At 49.6% G+C, this 23,330-nt stretch overlaps 1 protein-coding gene and 1 long non-coding RNA gene across 2 annotated transcripts in view; one reads left to right on the forward strand and one right to left on the reverse strand.

The window, feature by feature from the left end:
• Positions 1 to 15,110, reverse strand: part of LOC127042227 (uncharacterized) — a 101,067-nt gene extending 85,957 nt beyond the window's left edge. Inside the window, exon 1 of the long non-coding RNA XR_007771871.1 lies at positions 14,357 to 15,110. This is a non-coding gene — a long non-coding RNA (uncharacterized LOC127042227). The remainder of the gene's footprint in view (positions 1 to 14,356) is intronic.
• LOC127042219 (zinc finger protein 560-like) overlaps positions 1 to 23,330 on the forward strand; it is a 69,519-nt gene that overhangs the window by 31,113 nt on the left and 15,076 nt on the right. The window lies entirely within an intron of this gene.

Genomic DNA, 23,330 nt, shown 5'->3' on the forward strand with positions numbered 1-23,330 from the left:
GGAGGGGTTTCTCGGCACTTAGGGGCTGTGGGGGGCACAGATACTTCCATCCAGGCTAGAAGGTCCCTGGGGGGCTTAGCGGGTTCATGTGGGGCACAGATACCTAAGTCCAGGCTGGATGGGTCCAGGGGGGGCTTATGGGGTTCAGGGAGCACAGATGCTTATCTCTAGGCTATAGGGGTCCCTGGTGGGCTTAGGGGGTTTTGGGGGGCCCCAGATACCTAAGTCCTTGCTGTAGGCTTCCCTACAGGTGCTTAGGGGTTCGTGGGGTGCACAGATACTTATGTCCAGTCTGGAAGGGACAGGGGGGGTTGGGGTTTCATGAGGGGCACAGATACAAACCTCCAGGCTGTAGGAGTCCCAGGGAGGCTGTGGGGGTACAGATACCTACATCTAGTCTTGATGGGTAACGGGGGTTATAGGGGTTTTGTGGGGGGCACAGATACCTAGGTACAGGCTGTCGGTTTCCCGAGGAGATTAGGCGGTTCACTGGGGGCTCAGATACATCCAGGCTGGATGTGTCCCGAGGAGCTTAGGGGGTTTGTGGGGTGCTCAGACACCTGTGTCCAGGCTGTAGGGAACCCTTTGGGCTTAGGGGGTTCGTGGGGGTCACAGGTACTTACGTCCAGGCTGAAGGGGTAATGGGAGTGCTTAAGGGATCGGGGCTGACACAGCTACCTACGTCCAGGGTCTAGGGGAGGCAGGAGAAGTGAAGCGGCCATGGTGTGCTTTCAAGTAGGGATAATAATGATCCACTCTTACCTATCTCATGGTGGGTGGAGGATGGGGATCCATTGGAGAGTGTCACTAAGAGTAGTGCATAATATGAGGTGTCCAATCACGTTTACTCAGAGCAGATTATGACATAATAGATTAGCTGAAACAGTCTTTTTTATTTGTATTTTTTTATTTTGGAATTGTTAAGAGCAGCAATGACTTAGCTCAGACTGAAGCATCTTATCTAATTTTCAAGATCTAAGTGTCTCCTCCTTGTTTGTGATGACACAATTTAACACACTGTGACAGACAGGAGATGCTTTTGTTTTGCAACAAAATCTTTTTGCAAAGAACTTCCATCTCACTTGTTATGATTCTGAGAAACAAACTGGTTTAGTCTGAATCGGATATTTGGACAGAAACGGTTGGAATGAAATTTTCCCACCATCTCAGTTCCTGAGCTCTATCCCTGCCTCTGGGGGGATTTGTTGTCTGTTAGAACAGGAGTCTGCCTTCTGGCTTCTCTTTCTGGCTCTGCTACCGCCTTGCTGTGTAGGCCCTTGGGTAGGTCACCTCCCTTCTCTGTACCTCAGGCTCCTCCCATTTGTCCAATGGGAACAGGGACAGTTCTCGAATTCTGGGCAGTTGTGAGCCTGAGTGAGAAAAGGGGTGTTGAAGCCCTCTGTGAAGAAGAAAGGGGAGTTTCACGGTGTTTTTGCACCAAGGAATTCTAAACCAAAACTGAACTAACTCCCTCGAGTCCTTCTGGGGATTCAAGAAGCTTAGTTCCCAGTTTGGGATTCTCTGAATTCCAACTATCCAGCTCCAAACCAAAACTGAACTAACTCCCTCCAGCCGACCCCTTGCTGTGTCCAGCTTCTCGGGCAAAGGTGCTCACTCTCTCAGCCCTGCCTAGCTCGAGTTACAGGCTTAGGTCCTGTCCCTCACCTAAAGTCACCCCCTGCTCTCCCATCCCCCACACAGACAGTCCCCACTCCATCACAGTACTGCCCAGAGCATTTCCCGCATTGAACAACAGTGACACCATGTGGCCACGCAGGGTAATGCCCAGAGCATCACACCTACGTAGAGGCTGTAGAGATCCCTGGGGGCTTAGGGGTCATAGGAGGTACAGATAGCTACGTCCAGGCTGGAGGCATTCTGGGGGGTTTAAGGGGGTTCGTAGGGTCACAGATACCTACGTCCAGGATGGTCGGGACTCTGGGGGAGTTAGAGGGGTTGTGGGGGGCATAGGTACTTGCGTCCAGGGTGTAGAGGTCCTGGTGGGGATTAAGGGCTTCCTGGAGGACACCAATATCTACGTCCGGGCTGGAGAGGTCCCTGGATGGCTTAGAGGTTGTGGTGAGCACAGTGATCCCTGGGGGTTTAGGAACTTGGTGAGGGGCACAGATACCTATGTTTGTCCTGGAGGGGTCCCTGGGGGGGCTTAGTGGTATTATAGGGGACACAGATACCTACGTCCAGGCTATAGGCATTCTGGGGGGGCTTAGGGCTTTGGGGGGGCACAGATACCTACATCCAGGCTGGAGGGGTCCCGGGGGGCTTAGGGGGGTTGTGGGGGGCACAGCTATGTACGTCCAGGCTGGAGAGGTTCCAGGGAGTATAAGGAATTTTTGTGGACAGCAGAGATACCTATCTCAAGGATCTAGGGGTCCCTGGGGGGCTTAGGGTTTTTTTGGGAGGCACAGATAACTATGTCCAAGTTGGAGTGGTTCCTGGGGGGTTTAGGGGGTTCCTGGGGGGCACAGATACCTAGGTTCGTGCTGTAGGGGTCCCCGGGTGGATTAGGGGTTTTCTGAGGGGTACAGATACATACGTCTAGGCTGTAGGGGTCCATGGGAGGCTTAGGGGGTTTGTGGGGGGCAGCGATACCTAAGTCCAGGCAATAGGGCTTCCAGGGGGAATTAGTGTGTTGGGGGGGCACAGATACCTAGATCCAGGCTGGAGGGTTCCCGATGGGGGGGGGGCTTAGGCAGTTTGTGTTCGGCAAAGATACCTACCTCCAGGCTGGAGGGGTGTCTCGGCACTTAGGGATTGTGGGGGGGCACAGATACCTCCGTCCAGGCTGGAGGGTCCCTGGGGAGCTTAGCGGGTTCGTAGGGGGCACAGATACCTAAATCCAGGCTGGAGGGATCCAAGGGGGGCTTATGGGGTTCAGGGGGCACAGATACTTATCTCTAGGCTGTAGTGGTCCCTGGTGGGCTTAGGGGGTTTTGGGGGGCCCCAGATACCTAAGTCCATGCTGTAGGGGTCCCTACAGGTGCTTATGGGTTCATGGGGTGCACAGATACTTATGTCCAGGCTGGAGGGGGCAGGGGGGGTTGGGGTTTCATGGGGGGCACAGATACGGACCTCCAGGCTGTAGGAGTCCCAGGGGGGCTGTGGGGGTACAGATACCTACATCTAGGCTGGAGGGGTCCTGGGGGGTATAGAGGGTTTGTGGGGGGCACAGATACCTAGGTACAGGCTGTCGGTGTCCCGAGGAGATGAGGCGGTTCACTGGGGGCTCAGATACATCCAGGCTGGATGTGTCCCGAGGAGCTTAGGGGGTTCGTGCAGTGCTCAGACACCTGTGTCCAGGCTGTAGGGATCCCTGGGGGCTTATGGGGTTCGTGGGGGTCACAGGTATTTACGTCCAGGCTGAAGGGGTAATGGGAGTGCTTAAGGGATCGGGGCTGACACAGATACCTACGTCCAGGGACTAGGGGTCCTGAGGGGATTGGGGGTTGAGGGGGGAAAAGACACCTACGTCATAGCTGGAGGTGTCTTGGGTGGTTTAGGAGGTTCGTTGGAGTCACAGATACCTAAGTCCAGGCTGTAGGGGTTCTTGGGGCATTCAGGGATTTCTGGGGGGTCACAGATACCTACGTGCAGACTAGAGGGGTCCCAGAGGTCTTAGGAGAATTATGGGGGTCACAGATACCTACATGCAGACTGGAGGGGTCCTGGAGCGCTTAGGAGATTTATAGGGGGCACAGATACCAACATACTGGCTGTAAGGGTCCCTGGGGGGCTTTGTGGGTTCGGGGGGTACAGATACCAATGTCCTGGCTGTAGATGTTCCTGGGGTACATAGAGGGGCTGTTGTCGCACATAACCCTACATCCAGGCTGTCGGGGTCCCGGGGGCCCCTGGCCAAATTGGGTCCCCCTGGAAAAGTCTCCCTCACGGTGGCCCCAGGGCTGGAGGAGCTCCCACTCCCTGATATGGCGCAGAGGCTGCAGCAGGGGCACAGAGCTTCTCTGGTGTCAGGGCCACAGCGGGGCAGGGGTAAAGGAGTGAGACCAGAGAAGCTCTGTGCCCCTGCTGCAGCCCCCAGGTAATAGAAGGGAGTGGGAGCTCTTCCAGCCCTGAGGCCACCGTGGAGGAACATCTGCAGCCAGGACATTGGTATCTGTCATACATTAGAAGCAAGAGGAAGACTAAGGACAGGGTAGGCCCACTGCTCAGTGAGGAGGGGGAAACAGTAACGGGAGACTTGGAAATGGCAGAGATGCTTAATGACTTCTTTGTTTCAGTCTTCACTGAGAAGTCTGAAGGAATGTCTAGTATAGTGAATGCTTACGGGAAAAGGGTAGGTTTAGAAGAGAAAATAAGGAAAGAGCAAGTAAAAAATCACTTAGAAAAGTTAGATGCCTGCAAGTCACCAGGGCCTGATGAAATGCATCCTAGAATACTCAAGGAGTTAATAGAAGAGGTATCTGAGCCTCTAGCTATTATCTTTGGGAAATCATGGGAGACGGGGGAGATTCCAGAAGACTGGAAGGGGGCAAATATAGTGCCCATCTATAAAAAGGGAAATAAAAACAACCCAGGAAACTACAGAGCAGTTAGTTTAACTTCTGTGCCAGGGAAGATAATGGAGCAGGTAATCAAAGAAATCATCTCCAAACACTTGGAAGGTGGTAAGGTGATAGGGAATAGCCAGCATGGATCTGTAAAGAACAAATCGTGTCAAACTAATCTGATAGCGTTCTTTGATAGGATAACGAGCCTTGTGGATAAGGGAGAAGCGGTGGATGTGATATACCTAGACTTTAGTAAGGCATTTGATACGGTCTCACATGATATTCTTATAGATAAACTAGGAAAGTACAATTTAGATGGGGCTACTATAAGGTGGGTGCATAACTGGCTGGATAACCGTACTCAGAGAGTAGTTGTTAATGGCTCCCAATCCTGCTGGAAAGGTATAACAAGTGAGGTTCCGCAGGGGTCTGTTTTGGGACCAGTTCTGTTCAATATCTTCATCAACGATTTAGATGTTGGCATAGAAAGTACGCATATTAAGTTTGCGGATGATACCAAACTGGGAGGGATTGCAACTGCTTTGGAAGACAGGGTCAAAATTCAAAATGATCTGGACAAATTGGAGAAATGGTCTGAGGTAAACAGGATGAAGTTCAATAAAGATAAATGCAAAGTGCTCCACTTAGGAAGGAACAATCAGTTTCACACATACAGAATGGGAAGAGACTGTCTAGGAAGGAGTATGGCAGAAAGAGATCTAGGGGTCGTAGTGGACCACAAGCTTAATATGAGTCAACAGTGTGATACTGTTGCAAAAAAAGCAAACGTGATTCTGGGATGCATTAACAGGTGTGTTGTAAACAAGACACGAGAAGTCATTCTTCCGCTTTACTCTGCGCTGGTTAGGCCTCAGCTGGAGTATTGTGTCCAGTTCTGGGCACCACATTTCAAGAAAGATGTGGAGAAATTGGAGAGGGTCCAGAGAAGAGCAACAAGAATGATTAAAGGTCTTGAGAACATGACCTATGAAGGAAGGCTGGAGGAATTGGGTTTGTTTAGTTTGGAAAAGAGAAGACTGAGAGGGGACATGATAGCAGTTTTCAGGTATCTAAAAAGGTGTCATCAGGAGGAGGGAGAAAACTTGTTCACCTTAGCCTCCAATGATAGAACAAGAAGCAATGGGCTTAAACTGCAGCAAGGGAGATTTAGGTTGGACATTAGGAAAAAGTTCCTAACTGTCAGGGTAGTTAAACACTGGAATAGATTGCCTAGGGAAGTTGTGGAATCTCCATCTCTGGAGATATTTAAGAGTAGGTTAGATAAATGTCTATTAGGGATGGTCTAGACAGTATTTGGTCCTGCCATGAGGGCAGGGGACTGGACTCGATGACCTCTCGAGGTCCCTTCCAGTCCTAGAGTCTATGAGTCTATGAGTAATCTGTGCCCCCCATAAACCACCTAATCCCCACGGGAACCCCTACAGCCAGGATGTTGGTATCTGTCCCCCTATAAATCTCCTAAGCCCTCCGGAACCCTTCCAGTCTGAACGTAGGTATCTGTGACCCCCAGAAATCCCCGAATACCCCAGGAACCCCTACAGCCTGGACTTAGGTATCTGTGACTCCAACGAACCTCCTAAACCACCCAGGACCCCTTCAGCTAGGACGTAGGCATCTGTTACCCCCTCAACCCCCAATCCCCTCGGGACCCCTAGACCCTGGACGTAGGTATCTGTGTCCGCCCAGATTCCCTAAGCACCCCCATTACCCCTTTAGCCTGGACGTAGGTATTTGTACTCCCACAAACCCTCTAAACGCCCCAGCGACCCCTTCAGCCTGGAAGTCCCTATCTGTGACACCCACGAACCTCTAACCTCCCAGGGATCCCTACAGCCTGGACACAGGTGTCTGAGCACCCCACAAACCCCCTAAGCTCCTCGGGACACATCCAGCCTGGATGTATCTGAGCCCCCAGTGAACTGCCTAATCTCCTCGGGACACCGACAGCCTGCACCTAGGTATCTGTGCCCCCCACAAGCTCCCTATAACCCCCAGGACCCATCCAGACTAGATGTAGGTATCTGTACCCCCACAGCCTCCCTGGGACTCCTACAGCCTGGAGGTTTGTATCTGTGCCCCTCGTGAAACCCCAACCCCCCCTGTCCCCTCCAGACTGGACATAAGTATCTGTGCACTCCACGAACCCATAAGCACCTGTAGGGACGCCTAGAGCATGGACTTAGGTATCTGGGGCCCCCCAAAACCCCCTAAGCCCACCAGGGACCCCTATAGCCTAGAGATAAGCATCTGTGCTCCCTGAAACCCATAAGCACCCCCCGGACCCATCCAGTCTGCACTTAGGTATCTGTGCCCCAGATGAACCCGCTAAGCCCCCCAGGGACCCTCCAGCCTGGATGGAAGTATCTGTGCCCCCCACAACCCCTAAGTGCCGAGAAACCCCTCCAGCCTGGAGGTAGTTATCTGTGCCCACCAGAAACCGCTTTAGCCCCCCAGGGACCGCTCCAGCCTGGATGCAGATATCTGTGCCCAACACAAACGGCGTAAGCCGCCCCCCCCGGGAACCCTCCAGCCTGAACCTAGGTATCTGTGCCCCCCCAACACACTAATTCCCCCTGGAAGACCTATTGCCTGGAAGTAGGTATCTCTGCCCCGCACAAACCCCCTAAGCCTCCCAGGGACCCCTACAGCCTAGACGTAGGTATCTCTGCCACCCAGAAAACCGCTAATCCACCCAGGGAACCCTACAGCATGGACCTAAGTATCTGTGCCCCCCAGGAACTCCCTAAACCCCCCAGGAACCACTCCAACCTGGACATAGATATCTGTGCCTCCCAAAAAACCCTAAGCCCCCCGGGACCCCTAGAGTATGGAGATAGGTATCTCTTCCATCCGCAAAAACCCCTAATCCTCTCCGGAACCTCTCCAGTCTGGATGTACATATCTGTGCCCCTCCCTACAAACCACCTAAGCCCCCCGGGACCCCTCGAGCCTGGATGTAGGTATCTGTGCCCCCCCAAGCCCTAAGCCCCCCCAGAATGCCTATAGCCTGGACGTAGGTATCTGTGTCTCCTACAGTACCACTAAGCCCCCCCCAGGGACCCCTCCAGGACATACATAGGTATCTGTGCCCCTCACCAAGTCCCTATACCCCCAGGGATCACTGTGCTCACCACAACCCCCTAAGCGTCCTGGGACCCCTTCAGCCTGGACGTAGATATTGCTGTCCTCCAGGAAGCCTTTAATCCCCACCAGGACCTCTACAGCCTGGACGCAAGTACCTATGCCCCTCACAATCCCCCTAACTCTCCCAGGGTCCCGCCCATACTGGATGTAGATATCTGTGACCCTACGAACCTCCGTAAGCCCTCGAGGGATCTCTACAGCCTCCACGTAGGTGCGATGTTCTGTGCATTACCCTGTGTGGCCACATGGTTTCACTGTTGCTCCATGCGTGGAAATGCTCTGTTCATTACCCTGTATGGCCACACGGTGTCACTCTTGCTCCATGCAGGAAATGCTCTGTGCATTACCCTGTGTGGCCACATGGTGTCAGTGTTGCTCCACGGGGGAAATGCTCTGGGCATTACCCTGCATGGCCACACAGTGTTACTGTTGCTCCATGCGCGAAATGCTCTTTGCATTACTGTGATGGAATGGGGACTGTCTGTGTGGGGGATGGGAGAGCAGGGGGTGACTTTAGGTGAGGGACAGGACCTAAGCCTGTAACTCGAGCTAGGCAGGGCTGAGAGAGTGAGCACCTTTGCCCGGGAAGCTGGACACAGGAAGGGGTCGGCTGGAGGGAGTTAGTTCAGTTTTTTTTTTGGAGCTGGGTAGTTGGAATTCAGAGAATCCCAAACTGGGAACTAAGCTTCCTGAACCCCCAGAAGGACTCGACTGACGGGTCCTGGTTGTGCCCCAAAGCCCTGCTGTATCCTTCGTTCCTGTTGGCCAAAACAACCCTCTGTTTTACTGGCTGGCTGAGTCACTGTGTGTCCCTGGAAGATGGGGGCAGGGCCAGATTTCACCACACTCCATCACACCCCCTAAGCCCCTCTGGGACCCCTGCAGCTGGGACGTAGGTATCTGTGCCCCCGAACAAACCCGTGAGCCCCCCAGGGACCCCTACAGCCTGGACCCAGATCTCTGTGCCCCCCAGGAATCTCCTCAAATCCCCAGGGACCCCTTCAGCCTGGACATAGGTGGAACCCGTCTGCCAGGCTGAATTGATAGCAGCAAGGACTGGGTTCAATACATAGGGGTCCCTTCCCTATTATGTAATGCAAACCAGATTGAGCCCTCACCCAGTGACATGGGAAAATTTTACATACACACCCCTAGGTGCCTCAAAGAGGCAATACTTCCCCTCTCGCAATCATAGAATCTAGGTATTGCAGAAAATGTTTAATAACGTGAGATAAACAACATAGCATTAAATTTGAAAAACACCTCAACTAGGCCGTGTCCTTTTCCCTGGGCTCTAGAACCTAGCAACCCCGAAATCACCCCAAGACTCTAAAGTACAATATTTCAAATATTTCAAGACTCCTGCAACCCCATAATCATCCACATTCCCGCAGCCCCAGAGTTCAAGAGTCTATCTGCCGGGTTTTCCCCCCTGCCAGCCTGGGTAGAAAGGGGCACCTTACGTGGTCCACTGCTGTCTGCCCTGCCTCTCCGTGGGATTCTGCTTCTACCTTTCCCACAAACTGCTCAGCTTAGTCCACCAGCTGCTCTGCTCCACTAGCCAACCTGTGATCTGCTCCAGCTGTCTCCAAAAACTGCTTAGCTTACTTCACTCCGTGAGCCATTCCAAGTGTTCCACAAACTGCTCTTCTCCATCAGCTGCTCTGTAATATAGTTTCAAACTCCCCCACTATTTAACACAGCACTTCAATGACTTCAGTCCAAGAGCCTGGATCTTCAGTCATTAAGAAATTCAACAACCAGCTCTACCATTCAACTGTTAAAAGAAAAGAAAATGTAATTGGTGTTTCTGGCTCATCCAAGGAGCCCACTCCCTTGTCAAGTGAGTGCCACTCAACTGATGGTGAGAATCCCTGTCTCAAAGCTGTTTCACAGTTCCTCATCCACACAATCAGAGTGACAACACTCCACATCTCACACCCCAACAACAAATAAACTGGGGATACCATAGCTGCCAAAGTAACCATCCCAGGCTGCCGTGGGCGTGTCACGCACGGTGAGTGTGTCTATGCAAACATGATCAGACCCTGAAATCCTTTTCCACACTTGCCATAATTCACCACCAGATGTGAGGGTAGAGTTCATCCTGCTTCTGCTTACTTAGGTATCTGTGCCCCCCCACAACCCCCGAATCCCACCAGAACCCATCTAGCCTGGATAATGGTATCTGTGCTCTCCACAAACCTCTAAGCCCCCCAGGGAACCCACAAGCCCAGATGTAGGCATCTGTATGCCCCACACACCCCTTAATACCCACAGGAACCTTCCAGACTGTAGGTAGGTATCTGTGACCCCTAGAGCCCCACAAAGTCCCTCGGGACCCCTACAGCATGGATGTTTGTATCTGTGACCGACAAAAACCGCCTAAGCTACCCAGGGCCACCTACCATCAGGATGTAGGTATCTGTTCCCCCCCCAAACACACCTAATCCCCCCGGAACCCCTCCAGCCTAGATGTAGGTATCTCTGACCGCAAGAATCCGCTAAGACATGACAGGACCCCTCCAGCATCGACATAGGTATCTGTGCCCACACAACCCTCCTAAGACCCCCCAAAACCCCTCCAGCCTAGACGCAGGTATCTGTGCCCAGCATGAACGCCCTAAGGTCCCTAGGACCCCTCTTGCCTGGATGAATGTATCTGTGCCCCTTACAAACCCCTAAGCCCCCACCCCAGGATCCCTATAGACCGGACGTAGATATCTCTGCACCCTCACGAACCCACTGATCCTCCCAGCGACCCCTACAGCATGGAAGTAGGTATCTGTACCCAAAAATTCCCCAAATCAGCCCCAGGACCCCTACAGCCTCGATATAGGTATCTGTGCTCCCGCACAACTCCCTAATACCCCCAGAACTCCTCCAGCCTGGACGTAGATATTTGTGACTTCCAGGAACCCCCAAAGCCCTCCCCAGGACTTCTCCAGTCCCTACATAGGTATCTCTGCCCCCCACCAGCCTCCTAAGACCCATAGGGCCCCCACCAGCCTGGTTATAGCTATGTGTACGCCACACAAACCCCCTAAGCTCCCCAGGGCCCCCTCCAACCGGTACGTAGGTATCTGCGCAACCACAAACCCTTAAGTCCCCCAGGGACCCCTCCAGACCATACGTAGCTTTCTGTGACCCTTACCAACTCCTTAAACCCCCAGGGACCACTACAGCATGGACGTATGTATCTATGCTCACCACAACCCCCTAAGCCATCCAGGGACCTCTCCAGCCCTGACGTAGATATTTGTGCCCCTCATGAAGCCCCTAATGCCCACCAGAATGTCTCCAGCCTGGACGTAGCTATCTGTGCCCCCCACGAACCCTAAGCCCCCCAGGGATCTCTGCAGCCTCTACATAGGCGTGATGCTCTGTGCATTACCCTGCATGGCCACATGTTGTCACTGTTCCTCTATGAGAGAAATGCTCTGTGCATAACCCTGCGTGGCCACATGGAATCACTGTTGCTCCATCCAGGAAATGCTCTGTGCATTTCCCTGCATGGCCACATGGTGTCACTGTTGCTCCATGCAGGAAATGCTCTGTCCATTACCTGGTGTGGTCACAAGGCGTCAATGTTGCTCCATGCGGGAAATGCTCTGTCAATTACCCTGCATGGCCACACGGTGTCACAGTTGCTCCATATGGGAAATGTTCTGTGCGTTACCGTGCGTGGCCACATGGTGTCACTGTTGCTCCATGCGGGAAATGCTCTGTGCATTAGCCTGCCAGGTCACATGGTGTCACAGTTGCTCCATATCGGAAATGTTCTGTGCGTTACCGTGCGTGGCCACATGGTGTCACTGTTGCTCCATGTGGGAAATGCTCTGTGCATTACCCAGTGTGGCCGTACGGTGTCACTGTGGCTCCATGCGGGAAATGCTCTGTGCATTACTGTGATGGAGTAGGGACTGTCTGTGTGGGGGATGGGAGAGCAGGGGGTGACTTTAAGACCGGACACGTGCTCAGCCTGTAACCTGAGCTAGGCGGGGGGAGGGGTCAGCACCTTTGCCCGGGAAGCTGGACACAGGAAATGGCCAGCTGGAGGGAGTTGGGCTAGTTCAGTTTCGGTTTTGGTCTGGGTGGTTGGAATTCAGGGATTCCCAAACTGGGAACTAAGTTTCCTGAACCCCTAGAAGGACTTGATTGTGGGGTCCTGCTTGTGCCTCCAAGCTCTGCTGTATCCTTCGCTCCTGTTGTCCATTAAACTTTCTGTTTTACTGGCTTGCTGAGAGTCACTGTGAGTCCCAGGAAGAGGGGTGCAGGACCGGACTCCCCCACACTCCGTGACAGACCCTGAGCCCCTCCGAGACCCCTGCAGCCTGGACGTAGGTATCTGTGCCTCCCACCAAACACCTAAGACACTCAGAGATCCCTCCAGCCTGAACTTAGGTATCTGTGCCCCCCACAAACCCCCTAAGCCCCCGAGGGACCTATACAGCCAGAACATTGGTATCTGTACCCCATATAGACTCCATAAGCCCCTTGCGACACTGCAGTGTGCACATAGGTATATGTGCCCCTCAGAAACCCTCTAAGCCCCCAGGAACCCCTACAGCCTGGACATAGGTATTTGCACTCCCACAACCCCCCTAAGCCCCTCCCTCCCGGGACATCTACAATCTGGACGTAGATATCTGTGCCCCTCACGAAACCTCTAACCCCCCCTGGGAACGATACAGCCTGGACATACGTATCTGTGCCCACTCGAACCCCTAAAACCCACTGGTACCCCTACAGCCTGGACATCTTAGGTGTCTTTGGCCCCCACAAATCCCCTAAGACTCCCAGGATGCCTCCAGCCTGGACGTAGGTATCTTTGCCCCCCACTAACCCTCTAAGCCCCCCTGGTAACCCTACAGCCTGGATGTAGGAATATGTGCCCCCCACGAACCCTCTAAGCCCCCATGGAACCCCTAGAGCATGGAGATTGGTATCTGTGTCCCCCCCAAACTCTCTAAGCCCCCCAGGGACCGCTATGGCCTGGACATAGGTATCTGTGCACCCCAAGGCCCCTAAGATCCCCCGGACCTCTGCAGCCTGGCTGTAGGTGTGACGGTGCTGCCCGTGGGAGCCAGCTCAGCTCACTCAATCAGAGTGAATTGCAAACAAAACAGGGCAGACAAATCCCAAACGCTGCTGGTTATTTCAATACTTAGATTTACCAAGCCAGCACAAAACAGCTTCTGTAGTACCTCACTGGTTACTTAGAAGTTTAAACCACGCAGTTCCCTTAAAGTACCCAGCCTCAGGCCTCCGTCCAGACACACCTGTTAGATATGATGATGATTCCTGAAAATCTTACTTCATCATATAAAAGAAAAGATTCTTCCGATCCCAAAGGATCAGCCACATAACCAGGTTCAATTATAACTTAGATTTTACCTAAAATACATGCTATAGCCAATTCTTATTAACTAAGCTAAAATTTATTCGAAAAGAAAAGAGAGAGAGTGAGTGTTGGTTAAAAGATTAATAGACATATAGACTTGAATTCAATTTTTGAGGTTCAGATACAAAGTAGAGATGAGCTTGTAGTTGCCAAAAGTCCTTTTAGAAATAGTCCATAGGTTATAATCCAATGTCCATATTCAGGGTGGCTCCAGTCAATGACTGGGGATCTCAATCCTTGTGGCTTAAGGTTTCCCCCTCTTGAAACCCAAAGCAGATCTGAGATGAAGAAGGATCGTGTCCCAGGTTCTTAAACATTTCCAGCAGCCTTTCAGCCTGAGAAAACAATAGGCTTAACTCTTCTTCCAAACATCCTGGCAATTAGTACATCCATCAAACAGTTCAGATACAGATTACCACAACCTTCAAAGAGACACAGACAATAATACTATTTCACTCAAGGATCATCATAAATGTTAATATTCTTTATTTGCTCTTTGAATTAAAACTATAGCAATAGACAAGACTTGTTTGCTGACATCACAAGACCTGAGCAAACACCTCCCCTTCTACCTCTAACACTGCAGACTTGAATTTCAAAGCTCTGTTCATTTACATATCTTGTTAACCAGTTTTTAAGGTTCACCCACGGGTCAGGTCAGTCGGTGAGGTGAGTTAATTAACTCTTTCTGGCCCTGTCACCTTTCAGTGAGATATTAGATTATACTTATGTCAGGGACTCTAACCCAGACGGCAAAGTTCGTTGTCTGACCGCGAGAGAGACAGGCAACACCAGCAAGGTCCGATCAAAAGCTCTTTATTGACAAGTGCACGCATCAATAGAGAGCAGCTCGTCTTCAGAGAGAACCAGCCTGCTCTTTACATCTTAGTATAAGCCTATGTAGACAGTTCCGTCGCGTTTTAAATTATTCACTGGAGCAACCCACCCCCTTCTTCTAACAACTAGAAACTAGACACCTTTAGTATACATGCATGCCTAAAGTTAGAAATGTAGGGGAGTTAAAAACAAACAAAGAACAAAACCAGGGAGCGAAAACAAGGAGGCTGGGAAACTAGGACTCTTATCAGTTCTTCGAAGGAGCTGCCCGAACACAGCACATCTGGTACTATGCCAGGAATGCAGCTTCTCTCTTATCTCACTTTTCCCAGCGCTTGTGAGACATGCTGCTGCTTCTCAGTGTTTTCCACTCAGGGATTACCCACAAACCTCTGTTAGCCTGACTTTGGTCAGGTTGTCATACCTGGTTTTGTCTGCTATATCTTTATTCAGGCCTAACAATCCCCCCTTTGTCCCTAGAGGACCGTAATGGGACTCTTGGGACACATATCCATTTAACAATTGTACGGGGGAGGCTAGTAAACCATGACCCAAGGTCTGAGTGGAGGTCCTTAAAACTAAACGTGTGATCAAGAGATATAGCATGGAAAACAACAGCAACATTCTTAATAGCTTGTAAATCTTTGTCAATTAAGCCAGAGTGATTAACAGCAAAGCAACATTTTTCCCCAATGCGAGCACAAGCCCCTCTCTAATTCAGCATTCATGGCATTTAGCACACGTCTATTTTGCAAAGTTACTTCTGCTACTTCATCAGTCTTTTGTTGCAACTTTTGGAAAGCGTCTATTAATGCATTAGCTGTTTTTTTTTCAAGCTCTGCAGAAATATTTACAACTGCTCTCTTGAGCTTAGCCACCCACAATCCAGGAATGAGTGCACGGACAAAAGAGTGGAATCCTGTTTGTCTGACAACTAAGGGATTGGGGCACTGACTATAAATCAGTTAGGTATACCAAGTGGTCTAATTTCCCAGATGTTTCGGTGAATAATCCAGTCCCATGTGCATCCTCCCCATGGACCCGTCAGGATTCGGTATGTGGAAGCCCACACCCCCCAGTCCAAATGCTTGGAAGGAGCACTGTAAATGTTTACACTTCCACCCAGAAAGTCTTTAGTATATCTCCATGACCACAGATCAGATGGTACTCCTGATGTGTCTGTAAGGGCAGTGGGCCAAGTCTGGTACTCAAGATCACTCCAAATGGCCATCAGCTGGTCATTCAGGAAATTCTGAATCTCCAAACATACTAGATCCCACTGCAATGCCTTCCCAGCCTCAGTGATATTTAATACCATCTTTCCTTGGTGTAGTACTATATTACATTTGTTATTTAACTATTTTCAGATACTTTTAAAAGGCATTGACATTAATAGCATAGGAGGGGGTTACATTATTTGTCACTGGAATGGTTTCAATACAGGTAAAATTTCCAGTGGCAGAACAAACTCTTCGGGTACTTGTTATTTAAAATCCAATTAGAGAGAGCAATACATGCTGAAGAATTTATCCACAACACAGGGCACAGCCTGTAGAATAAACCCCAAAATCCAATCAATACCACATTCCCAAGCATGGGTCCCACAAATTTTTTCTGCCAGTGTACAATTCTTTATTTCTTCACCGGGGTCAGTTCTTAATGTCCTTTCTAGTCAGGAATTCCTGGACTTTAGCAATTTCAGTGGAGTGAGTGTTCCTTCTTCTTTCCCAAAACAGTCTTGGTGCAGCATCATATAGGGGAGAGGTTACTAGCACATCACCCTGTAATGGTTTTGCTTTTTCTAGAAAAATTCAAAGGCACAGTAGATCTGTCAGTGGATAAGGGAGAGGCTACTAGCACTTCACCTTGTACTTTTTCCCTACTGTCCAGAAGGCACAGTGGAGCTAGAAGGTGAAATAGGCTAATCATCAGTAGGAGAATTCTCCCAATGTGGAGGGGTCTTTTTGCAGTGAGAATCTTGGGTCCAAGCAGTCAGTCTTTGGTACTTCACAGCGGTGTTGGTAGTCATCAGGACTTAAGGGCCTTTCCAGCATGGAGCCAAGGCAGTCTTTCGTTGGTGGACCTTTACATCAATCCCGTCTCCTGGTTCCAAGGAGTGGCAGGGCTGCTAGGGTCTTTGGGTAGCGCTTCCTTACCTGTGAGAAAAAAAACTTAACACATTTCATTAGTGCCTGGCAGTGTTTTTCAGATCTCATAGCTGCATGGGCAAATTCAAGCCCTCCTTTTCCTGGTTGTTAACCAAGTCTTAACTGTGAGCAGTGTCCTTGAATGGAGTCAGTGTCTTATCTATAGCCTGAGCTTGCTATTTTATTTTATTTTATTTTTTCAGTTAATTCATTCTGTTCTTTGTGCTTCTTCCCTTCTTGGCTTCTTTTAACCTGCAAAGGAAACTTTCACTTTTTACTTATACACCTTTTTCCCAACAATGAACTCCTACACATTGTCATTATACAGTACATTAGTCTTATTATTTAATATATGCCACACACACCCTTTTACTAAAATAACCTTATTACAGAGCTTTCGAGCAACAAGCCAGGACAAGCACACCCACTTTGAGGAGTTCACTCAATACAACCTCTAGTCCAATAGCCTTCCACCATCCCCAGCCCTCTGGCTAGAAATCTGAGGTAGCCAGAAAGATCCCATGTACAATATGGGGAGTGGGTTAACTTTTCATGTCCTTGCTTTCAAAGACTGTTGGTATGCAAATTTTAACAACAATTTTTGCAATTAACAATTTGACCAATAAAGTTTCTTTTCCTTACTTAAGGAAATGCATTAGACTTTAGTATATCACATTCTCCTGATTTATCTAAACACTTTGTATTCCAAGTTGAACAAAACAAGTATCTGCATTTTAATTTAACCTTTTTGTTTGATTTTAAACTAGATTATTTTATAAAAATATTAAACACAAAAATTACGGCCACAAGACAAACACCACAAGATAGAACATAGAACACAAAACATAATTTCTATTCTGCCAGTAAATGCATGGTACGTTGAATGCTGTTTAGCTGGCATCAGTTTTCTCTGATTATCTGAAAGACAAAAAAACAGAGGTCTGCCCCTTCTGGGCAGACAATCATTGCTTAAAATAGACAAATACCCTTGTTGATTTCAGGAAAAACAGAGGAATTATCCCATATTTTATGTGTTTCATAGGCAGCCCAGGTTTCAGTGGCTCCTACCTTATCAGTTAGATAATTTGCATGAATACAGATGCTTTCTGGCTTGCTTTTTACTTTTAACTCTTGCTTTCAAACACTGAAAGAAAACATCACTACTTATAGTGCCCTTACAGCCTAATAAAATTTCAATTACATAGCATTATATACATTCTTCAGCTAATTTAACTAAATTCTAAATGTTTGCAATTAACAATTTCTTTGCCTCAATTTATTTACAAACATTTCAAAGACACCAAGAACTTTCCTCTTTAGCATTTTTACAAAGTTCAACTGCTGTTTCCTCCAGCAACTACAGAGTTAACTTCTCACTCTCCCTTAAATCACTTGCTTGTCTCCCAACAGCCACTTTTATCAACTCAAATCACCATTCCAAGTAAGTTCTGGGTATTTGAAATCCCCATGCTTACACTTACTTACTCCTTCCTTCCACTACACCCTTAAAGTTTTCCAACCTGTTTTCCAATCTCTCTGTCTGTTGCCTGCCCGCCTGGGCCCGATCCTGCTTTTCTCACTGAACCGTCCCTTTCATAGGCACCAACTTATTCCACTACCAGTTTAGCTAGGAGGGTGGGCTTCTCAACTAGCCCCCCACCCCTCCTGGTCTCTTCCCTTAAACATTCTTACTCACAAGACTACCCGAGTCCTCCTTCATGAGGCTTGCCACCTGGACGAAGACACATGGCCCATTGGGCAAAGGCCATTTACTTAACATATAATTTGAAGGACTACTCTTAGAGGGTTTACCCAGAGACTCATTCATCTGTTTGACACTTAAACAGAAAAGAGAATTACACAGAGAGCAGAGGGAATTACAGTCTAAGCCAGACTTTCCCACTTCTATACACTGACCGCTACAGGGGACAGGACAGAAGGATCTCAATTTAACCTCAGAGCTGTCTCGCACACATGGCTTCCACTCCGAGGAATTACGAACAAGAGGTTCAGTTCCACCCACACTCCTAACACCCAAATGAACAGAGAAAAAAAACAACAACAGTAACTGGTTAAATAGAACAGAACCAGAACCAAATAGTGTTTCCTTATCCTATTAGGACTCACTTTTACTCATGCAGTTCTCAGCATATAACACCAACAGTACCAAGCAAAGCAAACACAAAATAACAAGGGTAAAACAAATAGATGGTGTAAATTCTGCAGGGCTCCCCCCTTCTTAATTGCTCACCAAACTGTGACAAATTTCTGTTACCAATCTATCCCTCATGTCAGATGATCAGGCTGACACTACAGAATCGTTGGGGGAAGATAAAGAAAACACACCATATAACTGAATTTTAAAGCTTCATTAATAAAATAATAAAACAACAACGGAGAGTGTTGGGAACGCTCTCACATCACTCAGGAAAATATTAATGCCCCAAGCCCGAAGCTCCTTTCATACTTACACACGTACGTCCAGACTGGCCACTTCTGTGTATAATGTTCAGAGGAGGGGGAGAGGTGGAAGGGAGATTATCCTGTATACAGCTTGTCCAGAATTTCCAACATGCTTCTGCTCTTGGGAGGGCTGTTCTTTTACACCCTGGAATCTCCTGCGGCGTCTCTTTCAGAGATTCCAGTCCAGGTCGGCTACCTGTGGCTTCTTTGGTGTCACCAAGCCACACCGACTCCAGGGTCACAAAGGCACACTGTTGTATCTTACTGGACAGTTAAGCTTTGCAAATGTAATTTCAGTTCTGTAACTTGTATTTCCTTTGCTTCGCCTCTGTGTATATTTTTTCCTTCACAGCCAGCTGGGGCCGAAAGCAGCCCCTCCCTGCACCAAGCACAGTCCGCGCCGATTCCTGACCCTGAACGCAGAGCACCCCCCTCCTTCCATCCCGGGGCCAAGATGATTTTTAAATTAACCCGTTCCTTATGTCTTTTTCTTTCTTTTTCTCTTTCCCATTAAACATTCTAGTAGCAATGCTAACTACTTCAGACAAACTTTTCCCTTGCGTACCATCTGGATGCTTTCTAAATCTTTTTGCAATATCCTTTGCACATTGTGACATGAAAACCATTTTAACCATCTCCTTTCCATGATCAGTTTCAGGATTTAAATTCCCATGCTTTTTAACTTCACAAATCAGTCGAGCACAAAAGTCAGAGAGGTGCTTATCTGGATGCTGAACACAAGCAGTCACCTTGCTCCAATTTGGAGTAGCCTCCCCTGCATCTCTAATACCATTCAAAACAGCTTTTAAAAATCCATCCAACTTTGTCTTTTGAGCTGGATTATTGGGATTCCAGTTAGGGTCAGTAATTAGCCAAGGTGCATTCAAATGAGCTGCAGATTTTTCTTTTACTTTTTGTCTTTCATCTTCTGTCATGAGAGTATCTAATAACTGATTTACATTTGCCCAAGTGGGCACATGAGTGAAAAAGATTGTGCAGAACATTCTTTCCACTGCCTCAGGATTGTCTCATAAGTGAGGCATAGTGCACTGCCAGTTAAACAAATTTGAAGTTGCAAACAGGGTATGGGTAAAACCATCTCATGTTCCCCAGCAACCAGTAGAACCAGATAAGTTCTCAATGAGGCTTGTAATATCAGAGGTGTCTCAGAAACATTCTCTCTCATGGAGTTAAGTAACCTAGTGGGGGTCCACAAGGGCAAGGACAAGGGCTGCTGTAATATTGGGGGTGTTTGAAAAGCAGTCCCTGACCAAGTTTGCAAAAGGCTGGCTGGAGGCTGCACAGCGGGGTTGAGGCTGCCTGATTCCTCTGAAGATGAGGGAACATCACTCTGAGCTCCCCCTTGATTCTCCTCTGTCCCTGAACTGTCCCTAACCTGCTTTTGAATCCTTGCACTCCATCAGACGGGGAAGAACAGGAACAAAATTGTCCTCCTCCCGGTGCTGCTCTGGTGCATATGGTGGGTGATTTTTTTACAAGAGCTCTCCATACAAACAGCTTCAAAAGCTACCCATCCCTCCATGGGTTTATAATTATACCATACAAACAAGTAATCCATTTGTCTCGGCCTAAGATCAACCAAAATATCCCTTAAGGAGTTCCTCCTATCTGTGGAAAAGGTTTCACCCACCGGCCAGTCTCTAGTTGGGGACAAATGAAAGGTAAATGATGGCCATTGGATCCAACACAGATTTCTCATCTTAAATTTAACTAGATCAGCTGTCTCAGAAATCTCTTTCCAATCTCTAAGTATCAGAGACAACGGGGCATCCCCCGGGCACTTACTGCCAACTTGTCTCATTTTAATGAAGGGACTCTAACCCCTCCTCCCCGGGTCGAGGTAAAGGGACTCTAACCCCCACCTCCCCGCGTCGAGCGCTCGCTTACCTCTCCAGGGACTTGAACACCTGGACTGAGACTCAAACCCAGGCTGGGACTCTAACCAAGACAACTTGGATCCTGTGCAAACCTGGACTGGGACTCTAACCCAGACCTGGACTGGGACTCTAACCCAGACCTAAGTAGTCAGGGATTCTAACCCCGACAACCTGGACCCTACTCAATGGCTAGGTGGACGTTGCTGGATTTCTACGAGTTTCAGCTGGTTCACAGAACACACCTTATCGCCAACGCAGAGATCAGATCACCAGGCAAGGCTCCTCTAAACTGGAGAATGCGCGCTGCGTTGCCTTGGGTCTGATCCCCCGCCGGAGAGTCAGACGGGTCCCGGCGGAGTCGCCAAAGATGTCAGGGACTCTAACCCAGACGGCAAAGTTCGTTGTCTGACCGCGAGAGAGACAGGCAACACCAGCAAGGTCCGATCAAAAGCTCTTTATTGACAAGTGCACGCATCAATAGAGAGCAGCTCGTCTCCAGAGAGAACCAGCCTGCTCTTTACATCTTAGTATAAGCCTATATAGACAGTTCCGTCGCGTCATAAATTATTCACTGGAGCAACCCACCCCCTTCTTCTAACAACTAGAAACTAGACACCTTTAGTATACATGCATGCCTAAAGTTAGAAATGTAGGGGAGTTAAAAACAAACAAAGAACAAAACCAGGGAGCGAAAACAAGGAGGCTGGGAAACTAGGACTCTTATCAGTTCTTCGAAGGAGCTGCCCGAACACAGCACATCTGGTACTATGCCAGGAATGCAGCTTCTCTCTTATCTCACTTTTTCCCAGCGCTTGTGAGACATGCTGCTGCTTCTCAGTGTTTTCCACTCAGGGATTACCCACAAACCTCTGTTAGCCTGACTTTGGTCAGGTTGGCATACCTGGTTTTGTCTGCTATATCTTTATTCAGGCCTAACAATTATAATGTCACAGTCTCGGTGAGTTGACTGCTGCAGCTCCCCGTAGACTCTGCCTGCGCCTCTCACCGAGCTGGAGTACAGCAGCCGAGGGGGGAGCACTCAATGTATTGCATCTACACTAGACGCGATATATCAACCCCCGCTGGATCGATCGCTGCCCACCGATTCGGCAGGTGGTATAGACATACCCCGAGTATCTGGTGATCGGAGCTGGACCCCCGAGGGGGACACATTGAAGGAACTCAGGGGTTAAGGTGCCTCTATTGTCAACTGTCAGGGCTGCTGTGGCTCAGAGGAGGGTGCTTGACTGCCTGGCAGGCTTAGGCGCCGCAAGCCTTGGAGGTGGGAGAAGTGAAGCGGCCACGGCGTGCTCGAAGTGCTCGTGCTCGGAGCAGGGGTGAGCTCGGGCGACGGGGGTGCCGCAGGGCAGAGCAGGAGAGTTGCCACAAGAGGGGAGCCTCAGGGTGGAGGGTGGAGCTGCCACGGGTGGGGCGCCTCAGGGCAGGGGTGCTGGGGAGGAGGGTGCAAGGTGGAAGTTTCGTCTAGGGCATGAAACTTCCTTGCACCGGCCCTGCCCCACGCCCTGCCTGCAGCCAGCCCTGCACCCCCTGCCCTGCCCTGCCGGCAGTCAGCCTCTGTCTCCAGCCAGCCCTGCACCTTCTGCTTTGCCTGCACCAGCCGCATCCTCCCTGCCCTGTCTCCAGCCAACCCCTGATGCACCCTCCTGCCTGAAGCCAGCCAGCCACGCAGCCCTTGCCCTGCCTGAAGCCAGACCCTACCTCCAGCCAACCCCACATCCACTGGTGCCCTGCACTTCCCAGGGCAGTAACCCTGCACATCTGCTTCAATGAGGGGGGCAGGGAGCAGCTGGGACCCACACATGTGCACACCCTAGGGTGACTAGACAGCAAGTGTGAAAAATCGGGACGGCGTGGGGGGTAATAGGATCCTAGATAAGACCCCAAAATTCGGACTGCCCCTATAAAATTGGGACATCTGGTCACCACAGCACACCCCGAGGACTCCTGAGTTCCATTGCTGGGTTTCCTATTGGTTCCTCTGCTGGTTGTTTTCCTTTTTCTGGGGACTTTGGGCAAGTTGCTCCCCACTCTCGGGCTCTGTCCCCAGCAGTCAAATGGGGATTTCATACCTTCCCGCTATTGGAAAGTGCTGGGAGAATTTCCCAGCAAAAGCTGCTCTGACAGTGCTAAGCAGCATCTGACCATTCAAGGTCGGAGCTCACTGCCCAGGAGGAGTGTGTGGCTCTGGGGTTTCACTTCAGCCCAGTGTAGAGAGAGAGCCCTAACCATGGAGTTTGGCTCAAGAAGACCAAGTCTCCAATTTGTTAAGGGTGTTTTGAATTTCAATCCTGTGCTCCAAAGTGCTTGGTGTCAGTTGTAAACTTTAGGAGCATGCTCTCCACTCCATTTTCCAAATCATTCATGAAAATATAGAATAGTACCTGACACCGGACTGATCCCTGCCAGACCCACTAGGTTCACCCTCCCCGTTGGGCAGCTAAACATGGAGAAGGGCTTCTGGAGTCTTGGCTTTCAACCAGCTCTGCACCCACATTACACTGATTGCAGCTGGACTACATTTCCCTCGTTTGCTTCTGAGAATGTCCTATGGGACTGTGTCGAAAGCCTTAGTAACACCAAGCTAGATCCCATCTATTGTTTACTCACCTCTACCAGGCCCAGAACCCTGCCAAAGAAGGAAAGAGGATTGGTTTGGAATGATTTGTTCTTGACAATTCCACGCTCACTAGTCATAAGAACCAAATCATCCTGTAGGTGCTGCTGACAAACTGAGTGTTTAAGAATGTATTGCAGGATCTCTCCAGCTATGGCAGTCAGGCTAGCTAGTCTGTAAGTCCCAGAGGTCTTTTTGTTCCCCTTTGAAAGATAGGTCCTGTCTTGTTCATGGATGGGAAGATGTTCTTTTTCA

Source organism: Gopherus flavomarginatus, unplaced genomic scaffold (genome assembly GCF_025201925.1).
Source record: "Gopherus flavomarginatus isolate rGopFla2 unplaced genomic scaffold, rGopFla2.mat.asm mat_scaffold_34_arrow_ctg1, whole genome shotgun sequence".
Classification (NCBI taxonomy): Eukaryota; Metazoa; Chordata; order Testudines; family Testudinidae; genus Gopherus; species Gopherus flavomarginatus.